Source organism: Pteropus medius, unplaced genomic scaffold (assembly GCF_902729225.1).
Source record: "Pteropus medius unplaced genomic scaffold, Ma_sr-lr_union100, whole genome shotgun sequence".
Taxonomy (NCBI): Eukaryota; Metazoa; Chordata; class Mammalia; order Chiroptera; family Pteropodidae; genus Pteropus; species Pteropus medius.
In genome coordinates, this window is record NW_024349798.1 from 3,552,884 (window position 1) to 3,563,483 (window position 10,600).

Sequence of the window (10,600 nt, forward strand, 5' to 3'; positions counted from 1 at the left end):
CTTTATTATGTTAAGGTACTTTCCTTCTATATCAATTTTGTTAAGTGTTTTGATCATAAATGGATGCTGTATCTTGTCGAAGGCTTTTTCTGCATCTATTGATATGATTATATGGTTCTTATCTTTTAATTTGTTTGTGTGGTATAACAATTAATCAATTTGTGTATGTTGATCAAGTGAGATGCAGCCCACTTGATTGTGGTGTATAATCTTTTTAATATGTTGCTATATTTGGTTCGCTAGTTTCTTATTTAGGATTTTTATATCTGTGTTCATGAGAGATATTGGCCTGTAGTTTTCTTTTTTTGTGTTATCTTTACCAGGTTTTGATATCAGGATGATATTAGCCTCATAAAATGACTTAGGAAGTATTGTCTCCTCTTCGATTCTTTGGAAGAGTTTGAGGAGAATAGGTATTAAATCCAAATTCTCAAAAGGGAATGGAGATAAGGCATGCGCAGAAGAAAATGGACAACTGTATATTTATAACTATCCTCTACATATTCATAATGGTAACCACACGCTAAAGATTCAGAACTGAAGTATATTGTGGTGTTTTTTGTTTGTTTGTTTTAAATTTCATTTATTTCTGCTCTAATTTTGATTATTTATTTCCTTCTGCTAACTTTAGATTTCATTTGTTCTTCCTTTTCTAGTTTTTTAAGATTGTTTATTTGGGCTCGTTCTTGTTTTTTGAGATAGGCCCGTAATAATATGAACTTTCCTCTTATTACCACTTTTGCGGTGTCCCAAACGTTTTAATATGTTGTACTATCATTACATTATCATTTGTTTCTATGTATCTCTTGATCCCTCTTTTTATTTCTTCTCTGACCCAGTTATTCTTCAGTAGCATGTTATTTAATCTCCATATATTTGTGATTTTTCCTGCATTCTTTTTATAGTTGATCTCTAGTTTCGAAGAATTATGATCAGATTATAGGGTTGATATGATTTCAACCCTCTTATATTTGTTCAGGCTATCTCTGTGTCCCAGTATGTGGTCAATCCTTGAGAACGTTCCATGTGCACTAGAGAAGAATGTATAAGCAGTTGTTTTAGGATGAAAGGCTCTGTAAATGTCAATTAAGTCCAGTTGGTCTAATGTGTCATTTAAGAATGTTATTTCCTTATTGATTTTATGTTTGAATAATCCGTCCATATCTGACAGTGGGGTATTTAGGTCCCCTACTATGATAATGTTTTGGTCTGTTTCTCCCTTTAGTTCTGTTAGTAATTGCTTTATATATTCTGGGGCTCCCTGACTGGGAGTATAGATATTAAGTGTTATATCTTCTTGGAATATGATTCCCTTTATCATTGTGAAGTGTCCCTCAGTATTTTTCTTTACGTTTTTTTATTTTGAAGTTTATTTCATCTGATATTAGTACCACTACTCACTTTTCTCTGAATGCCATTTGCTTGAAATATCATTTTCTACCCTTTCACCTCAAGTCTATATTTTTCTTTGGAACTGAGATGTGTTTCCTGGCAGCATGTAGTTGGGTTTTGTTTTTTGATCCAATCTGCAACTCTGTGCCTTTTTATTGGCGAATTCAGTCCATTTACATTTAGGGTTATTATTAAAATGTGAGGTTTTCCTATAACTATTTTATGTTTTGCTTTCTGGTAGCTCATTGTTTCCACTGCTCCTTGTCTTTGTGTGTCTGGGGGATTTTTTGTTTCTTTTTTTGGTTGGGTTTTGTGGGTTTTCCCTCTGGTCCTTCTTGTTTTATTTTGTATACTTCAGTTCTGAATCTTTGGCGTGTGGTTACCATTATGAATATGTAGAAGATAGTTATGTATATATGTATGTATGTATGTATGCATGCATGCATGCATGTATACATACATGTTCATTTTCTTCTGCGCATGCCTTATCTCCATTCCCTTTTGTGAATTTGGATCTTTGAATCCTCTCCTTTCTGTCATTGTTGTCTAAATTTGTCCCTATGTATGCTGAACATTCATTACTATATTGCTATAGCAAATTTCTTATTGTTTAAGCTTATAATGTCCTGTTCTTAGTACGGTTTGCACTCCTCTGCTTCTATCTGCCTGCTAGTCACTTTACTCATAGTTATGTATTTTTTGTCATTTTGTTTTAGGTGAGCTGACCTCTTTCAGTATTTCCTGTAATGCAGGCCTCATAGTGGAGAATTCCCTCAATTTTTGCATTTCTGGAAAGGTCTTTATTTCTCCTTCATATCTGAAAGAGAGCTTTTCTGGATACTTTATTCTTGGCTGATAGTTCTTTTTATTTAATAGTTTGCATATTTGATTCCACTCCTTTCAGGTTTGTAAGGTGAGTGCTGAGAAGTCCAATGATAATCTAATGGATATTCCTTTATAGGTTACCATGGTCTTTTCCCTGGCTGCCCTGAGAATTCTTTCTTTGTCATTGATTTTTGATCATTTAATACAGTGTGTCCTGGAGAAGGCCTTTTTCGGTTGAGATAATTGGGTGTTCTGTTGACTTCTTGAATTCCAAGCTCCAGCTCGATCCTTAGATTTAGGAAATTCTCATCAACTATTTGTCTGAAAATTCTTTCTAATCCCTGCTCCTTTTCCTCCCCTTCGAGAATGCCCATTATTTTTATGTTTCCTTTCCTGTTGGTATCAGCTAGTTCTTGTATTTCTTTTTCATTATTTTCATCTTCGGTTTCTCTCTTCTTCCTTCTGATTTATTTCTAGATTTCTGTCTTCGATATCACTGATCCTTTCCTCCATTTGGTTTACTCCATTTCCCAAGCTTTCTATTTCATTTTTCAACTCTTGCAGTGTGTTTTTTTATCCCCAGAAGTTCTATTCTGTTCTTTTTGAGGGTTTCAACCTCTTTGCTAAAGAACTCATTCTGCTGATCTAGTTGTTTTTTCAATTCCTGAAATTGTTGATATGAATTGTTTGGGATCTCATTGAGTTTTTTCAGAAGTACTATCCTGAATTCTCTGTCATTTAAGTCACATATTTCTATGCCTTTAAGCTTATTTTCTGGAGATTTTTCTCTTTCTTTCTGAGCTACCTTGTCACCTTGATTGTTCATGGTGTTTAATGGACTATTTCTCTGCTTGGGCATTAATGGAAGTGTATTCTGCTTTTTTTCCAGAAAAAAAGGTTTATTATATAGAGATCTCTCTTTAGCCTGTTGCAAAGAAGATGTCTTTCTTTTGGTTTCCAGTAGGTGATGTCTAAGCCTCTTGGATCCCTGCTTTATATAAAGTCTTAATAATGCCTTTTTTTCTTATAGATATTCAATCATGCTCACTACTCTCAGTCTCAGTCCCTGTCAGTGTTAGCAACACTTTTGGTAGCCCTTGCTTAGATTCCCCTGGGGCTCCGCAGTGTTCGGTCTTGGAGGATATGGGGGGAGGGGCTTTCTGGGTTGGGGGATGGGGTGTGGCTCTGCCTTGCATTTTGCAACCACAGCTGGTAAAAATCAACTGTTGCTTCTCTGCCATCCTTGCTTCTCTGCTGTCCCCGCTTCTCTGCTTTCTGCCCTGATACCTGGGCACTGCCGCCTGCCATATGGAGCTCACAGCTCTCCCAGGCAGGATTATTCAGGGAACCCGCCTCACCTTCTCCCCTCCCGCTCCTCCTTCAGGGAGCTCTGTCTGCAAGAGGCAGCTTCTTTGTTTCTCCCAGTCTACTGCCCAACTCCCAGGGTCATGACCTGTGATAGCTCTTATGTGCTGGTGTGCAGTTTGGGCGTTTTTTGTAGAGTTCTAGATGTTCAGCTTATTATTGTTTCAAGGGGAGAGGTCTGGTGACATCTCTCACTCCACCATGTTTCTAATGTCACTACATATATCTTTTTGAATCAGTATTTTTGTTTTCAAATAAATACCCAGAAGTAGAATTGCTGGGTTGTATGGCAGCTCTTTTTTAAAATTTGTTTTCCATATTATTTTCCATAGAAGTTGCACCAATTTTCAATCCTATCAACAGTTTACAATGGTTCCCTTTTCTCCGCATCCTTGACAGGACTTGTTATTTGTTGATTTATTGATGATGGCCATTCTGACAGGTGTGAGGTAATATCTTACTGTGGTTTTAATTTACATTTCCCTGGTGATTAGTGATGCTGAGTATCTTTTCATTTGTTGACCATCTGTATGTCCTCTAGGGAGAAATGTCTATTCAGGTCCTCTGCTCATTTTATTTAATTGAATTGTTGGGGGTTTTTTGTTTCGTTTTGTTTTGTTTCTGGCGTTAAGTTGTATGAGTTCCTTATATATTTTGGATATTAACCTTTTTTTGAATGTATCATTTGTGAATATCTTCTCTTATTCAGTAGGTTGTTCATTTTGTTGATGGTTTTCTTTGCTGTGCAAAACATTTTTAGTTTTATGTCCCATTTGTTTTTTTCTTTTGTTGCCCTTGCATATCCAAAAAGATGTTGCTACAAGCTGCCTATATTTTTTTCTAGGAGTTTTATGGTTTCAGGTCTTACTTTAAGTCTTTAATCCATTTTGTGTTAATTTTTGTGCATGGTATAAAAAAGTCATCTAATTTCATTTTTCACATGTATCTGTCCAGTTTTCCCAGTATCACTTATTGAAGAGACATGGAATGTTGTCATTGTCGGTCTGTGCAAGACTCCCCTATTTTATCCACATCTTCTCTACATCCTCACCCTGGCAGCACAGTGTAGGGGCGAGCTGTGGACTTTATTCCACCTTCTCTGGGTTCAAGTCCCAGCTCTGCCACTTACTGTGTGACAGGAGTATCACATCATCTCTCCGTGCCTCCATTTCCTCCACTGTAAAGTGAAGATAATAATGGTAGCCAGTTCCTGGCATTGGCAAGATGAAATTAATCACTATATGGGAGCACTCAGGACATCACCTGGCATCGAAAAGAAGTGAACACAGGTGTTCAAACAAGTATTTGCATACCCACATCCAGAGCAGGACTAGTCACAACAGCCAAAAAGTGGAAACAACCCACATGTCCTTCAACAGGTGAATAAACAAACAAATAATATTCCATTGCATGGATAGACCATGCAATGGAATATTATTTGTTTGTTTATTCACCTGTTGGTCTATCCATGCAATGGAATATTATTCAGCCATAAAAATGGATGAAGCACTGACGGGCTACAATGTGAATGAACCTTGAAGACATTATGCTCAGAAAAAGAAGCCAGACACAAAAGGACAACTGATGTATGATTCCAGTTATATGAGGTCCCCAAAATAGGCAATTCTGTAGAGACAGAAAGTAGATTAATATTTCCCAGAGGCTAGAGGGAGGTGGGGAAGGGGGAGTGACTGCTAATAGGTATAGGTCTCTTTTGGGGGTGATGAAAATGTTCTAGAACAGAAGTGGTGGTTGCACAACATCCTCCAACTTCAGCTCTAAGAACCTCAGTGTTTATTTATTCTATGGGGTCTAAAGCAGATTAAACAGATTACCCTTTCTTCTAATGCCATAAAAATCCAGAATAGAAATTCAAGGAAATTTTCATCCCCCAAAGCCTTTTTAATTGAGAAAAATGGAGTCAGAGATCTTAAACACACATTCTAGAATAGCACACGGTGTAGCATTTTAAAGAACAGAGACAAGCAGGAGAGGAAGAAAGTGGCAGCTATCTCTGAAGCCAGTGCCCTGGATATATGAATGCACGGATAGATAGATGGGTGGAATGATAAATGGATGGACTGAATGAAGGATGAATAAGCAGGTGGATGGATGGATGGAAGGATGGATGAGTGAATGAGTGGATGGGTAGGTGGGTGGGTGGATGAATGAGTAGAAGGATGAATGGATGAGTGAATGGGAGGAGAGACAGATGTACAAATGGATGGATGGATGGATGGATGGATGGATGGATGGATGGATGGATGGATGGATGGATTCTTACCCTTTTTCAGACATTGTATTATCCACAAAATGAAGATAAATAGATTGCATTGAGAATATATGTACAATAGGTATTATATACACACTCAGCAGAGTCAATGCCTCCTTTCAACCACCCAAATACCAACTTTCTTTCTTTCTACCTACATTTTATGAGATTGCATCACTAAGCCAGCCCACACTGCCAGGTCCCAACCTCTTCTTACCAAGACCCAGGGGAGGTGGGTCCCATGGACCAAAGGTGAGGATTGGGGGAGAGAGGAAACACAAATAGGGACTTGACTCAGAAATCAAGTGAATAAATGATCCTAAACTGGGGCAATGAGAAGCCCCTGGATTTAACTGGAATCACCCAGTGCCAGCCAACAGAATTTCCTTCAAGGATGGAATGTTCCAGACCTACACAGTCCCATGTGGTAACCACTTCCAGGGAGAAGCTGCCACCCCCACCCAAGCTGCTCACTGGTGGAGAGCCAGGTGGGGATGGCCCAAGTGTCACCCAACCAGCCCAGCAAGGCCCCCCAGGTAGCCCCCTCTGTGAACACCAGGGCCCAGGGTAGGGCCTGGAGAGATCAGCTCTCCTCCTAGCTTCACCTCTAGAGTCTATTGCTTGTGTCCAACTTTCCGAACTTTAAGACCAGTGCTGCCCATTGGAACTTTCCAAGATGGTAGACTGCTGTGTATCTGCTGTCCAGTGTATGTGGCTTGTGAGGTTGAGGAAGTAAGTTTTTCACTTAATTCAATCTCAATCAATTTGCATTTACATGGCCTTATGTGTCCAGGAGGGGTCCCAGGTCCCCACCCCATCCAACAATGGTCCAGGCTGTTCTGAGGTAGCCAAAGCAAACCACCAACTTCCCAGGGAAGGACAGGTGCCAGGGCCCAAGTGGAGGACCACCTCCCACCTTTTCTGGGCACTGAGCCCCTCTGAGCATGCCTTGCCCCGAGGTGAAGCTAGATTTGATGGTACAGATGGAGATCTGAGAAAAAGGAGTGACTGACTGTCCAAACCACGGTAGGGGTGCCGGTACAGAACACCTGTCTCATCCTCATGGGGAGGCTGGAATGTGCTTCCTGGAAACAGACTCCACCCAAGACCAAGAGTAACCAACCGCATGGCCTCCCTGGCCATTCCACCCTGCCTGTAGATGGAATTGGTCAAAGCTGGACTTGAGCTCTCCAGAGCTTTGAGACCCTACCAGGAAGTCTCCACCATGCTCAAATACAAACCAGACACTCAAGAGGCTTCTTTTCACACAATAATAGATTGGCAAACAGCGAGCAGGAGGTATGGTCCCTGGCACATCCAACTAACCCACCCACTGTCAGGAGACACCAACTTCTAAGCTGCTGCCCACCTCTTGGGCCCCAAGGTCAGGGAATTACAGGGCACTGAGAACAGGGCACTAAAGAGATGGTGGTACTAAATGGAGGAAGCCACAGGAGGTGACACAGATGGCAGGTCCCTGGCTCCTCGGCCCATACAGGGCTATCAAGGTTCCGATAGGATATGCTGGCAGATCCAAGATGAGTAGGTCATCCCTCAGGAACAGATCCAAGGATAGGTGACATGCCTGGAGGCTATGCCTCAGCTCAGCACCCCGACTTGAAGCCATACATCCAACCAGTAACAGACCAAGCGGCCTCCAACATCTCCTTGTGGAGGAAGTCACAGCTGGCCACAGGGTGCTATGGTGGCCCCACTGCAACATGGCTTTTAGGCAGAGGCCAGGGCCTGGGTCTCACCTGGCAAAAGCTATGCCCCTTCCTTCTTGCACATAGCATCGTCCTTGATGACGTTGCCTTTGTTGCCGGCAGGTAAGCCCTGATGGCACACCTTCTCATAGTCCGGGCCCCTCATGCTGAGATTTCTGAGGGCGGGGCTCCCCAGACTGAGAAGAGCTGAGTGTTCAGTCATCAGGACTCCAAGTGACTCCCTTGCTCAGCACTAAATGCTGGGAGGTGAGGGACAAAGGAGCAGGAGGATGCTTATGGGCACCAGGAGCTGCCCCCACACTGTCACTGAGCCCACCTTCAGGTAGCTACATGGCCAGGACTGACCTCCACACCTCGCTCTCCTCCAGCTACAGGATCCCTGCTCCCAGGACAGCTGATGTCTCCCATGGCCTGAGCCAGGTCATGTGACCACCCACACTGGGGAGATGAGGAAAGCAAACCCACCAGTATGACTAAGAGGAAGCTCCCCTAACTTAGGAGGGGCTGGACAGCGGGCCCCCAAATGATGACTAAAGTCCACAGTGGTCCCTCTGCAGACCTAGTGGCTGTCTCTTTTGAAGACTCTCAAGTCCTGGGGCAGGAAGGGGTGCCCAGGAGGCCCCACGTTTTCGAACTGAAAGGCATCTCAGTGGCCTTTCCAGACACTTGTGTCCTGGTTTTATAGTTAGAAGTTAATCAGAGAAATGAGAACTGTGGGCTCTTTTAAAATTTTTTTTTTCAATTTAATGTTTATTTGGGTTTTTTTAAGAGCTTTAGTGAGATATACTTCTACACCATACAATCCACCTATTTAAAGTATATGAGTCAATGGATTTTAGGACTTTCACAGATGTGCCACCATCACCACAGTCATTTTATGGCATTTTCATCATCCTGAAAAGAAACTCTAAACCCTCTTGTTATCATCTCGACCTCCCACCACCACGCCCACCCCCATCCCCAGCCCTGGGCAAGCCATCAATCTGCTCTATCTCCATAGATCCCCGTTTTGAACATTTCATGTGGGTGGACTCATACATGACGTGGCCTCTGTGATCAACCTCTTTCTAGCAGGTTGTGAGAGGTGGGCCCTTCCCTTCCATCTCCCTCTCCCTATTCTGATAGCTGAGCCAGTCCCCGGAGAACCTGAGTATAAGCAAAGTCAGCCTGGGGACACCTCCACCCTATCCTGGCGGGAGGCCCAGCCCTGGGTTTGACTGTGCACCTGTAGGGTGAGTGGGAGCTGGGCGAGCATTAAGGTCACAGCTACCAACAGTGGGAAGAGGGGGAAGAGGACATCGGGGAGGGGTTATTGTTGAGAGAGGCAGGGAGCTGATGTTGGGCAGAAATAGGCATTTGAGCCTTTAGACTTTGAATTGCAACACAGGGAGACAACCCAGTGCCACCTGATACAGAACTTCCACTCTGCGTCTGATCGTTCCACAATGACACAGAGGCACGTGGGTGAAGGAATGACTATCAGGGCACCTTTGCTTCTCTAGCACCGGGGGCATCAGAAGCACAGACCTAGGACCCTTGTCTGTCCTATTCAGATCCCCACTCTGTTGGCTCAGACCCCTCATACCCACCTCTGGGCTCAGTACTCAGAGGTCAGTCAGATGCTGGGCAGCTGTGGATATCACTCAGCCTGAGCCCAGGCCCCTGGCCCAGCCCCCAACACAGCTCTAGGGGAGACACAGGGAGAGGTCTCCCAGGAGCAGTTCCTTTTCCACCAGAGTTGCCTCTTCATGGGATTCCCTCAGAGTGGGGGAAAGAGGGTGTGTGGGGGGCCAGGTAGAGACAGAACAGTTTGAACACAGAGACCTAGACTCTGCCCCCTCTCCCCACTGGGCCCCTACCATCCCCCAGGCTCTCTCCCATAGACCACAGACCCCGTTTCCTCCATCAGTGTCATTCAGGGGCACCTCTGAATGCCTAGGCCGAGTGTCCAAGGTGCAGGACACATCACATAACAAATGGCCAGAAGATCCAGAGGCGCAATGGAGGCCACCATTTTCCTGGTGAAGTTGTTGTCAGGGCACCTGCTGGGCTGATGCCACCCCCACAGGGAGGGCCTTAGGGGTCAAGGCTTATTAGGACTCGTTTGTGGAATGAACCAGGGATGTTTTGACTCAGGTCAGACAGGACTTTCAAAATCCAGAAAAAGAATCTGGTGCCCTAAAGGAAGGAGACCATCTATAGAATTGCCCAGGAGTAGATGGGGGAGAGGGGAGATTATCTCAAAGAACATGGAGAGAAAGGACCTGTGAGCATCCCAATGGGTTTGGTCTTTACAGCACCAGCTGCCACTATGCTGCACTGTCTGCTAACATCCACATCCCACTAGACCAGGAGATCCATGGTAGAAGGGATGGTGCTCAGTGAGCGCCATGAGGGGCCTCTGAAAGAGGGGGCAGGGCAGGGAAGGAGAAAGTCTGTGAATCTGGGACTGAAGCCACAACTGAGACACAACACCTCACTGTGGCAGAAACTCTTGGTGAGAGAGGAGCACAGAGCACCTGTGCTTGAAGTCGAGGCCCATCCGTCTCCTCTCTGCCTGGCCTGAAGATACCAGTGCCAGGGACCCAGCTAGCAGGCCCAGCCAACCAAAATCCCAGGCCCCGTCCCCAGATGCACCAGCCCAGCACACAGCAGCCTTGAAGCAGTTTCCTCACACTGTTTAATGAGAATCAGATCGCAAGCAGTCATCTGCGATATCTGGGACTTTTTTCCCCACTCTCGACTCACCTCTAGGGCTCCCCTTCCCTCCTCCCACCCTCCGCTGGCAGGAAAAACAGAATCCTGAGACACCAGGAAGATCAGTGTTCTCACCATTCTGCAGACCCCACCCAGCCCCATCTAGGGTCTGAAGCACAGAGGGATGTACTGCCGGATCCAGGACACATAGCTCATCTCTCGGGTATACACCCTAGGGAAGTCACGATGACCACAGATATCTCCCCAGCTCACGACCCCTACCTGGACCCAGGTGCAATTCCAGCTACACACCAGCGGGCCC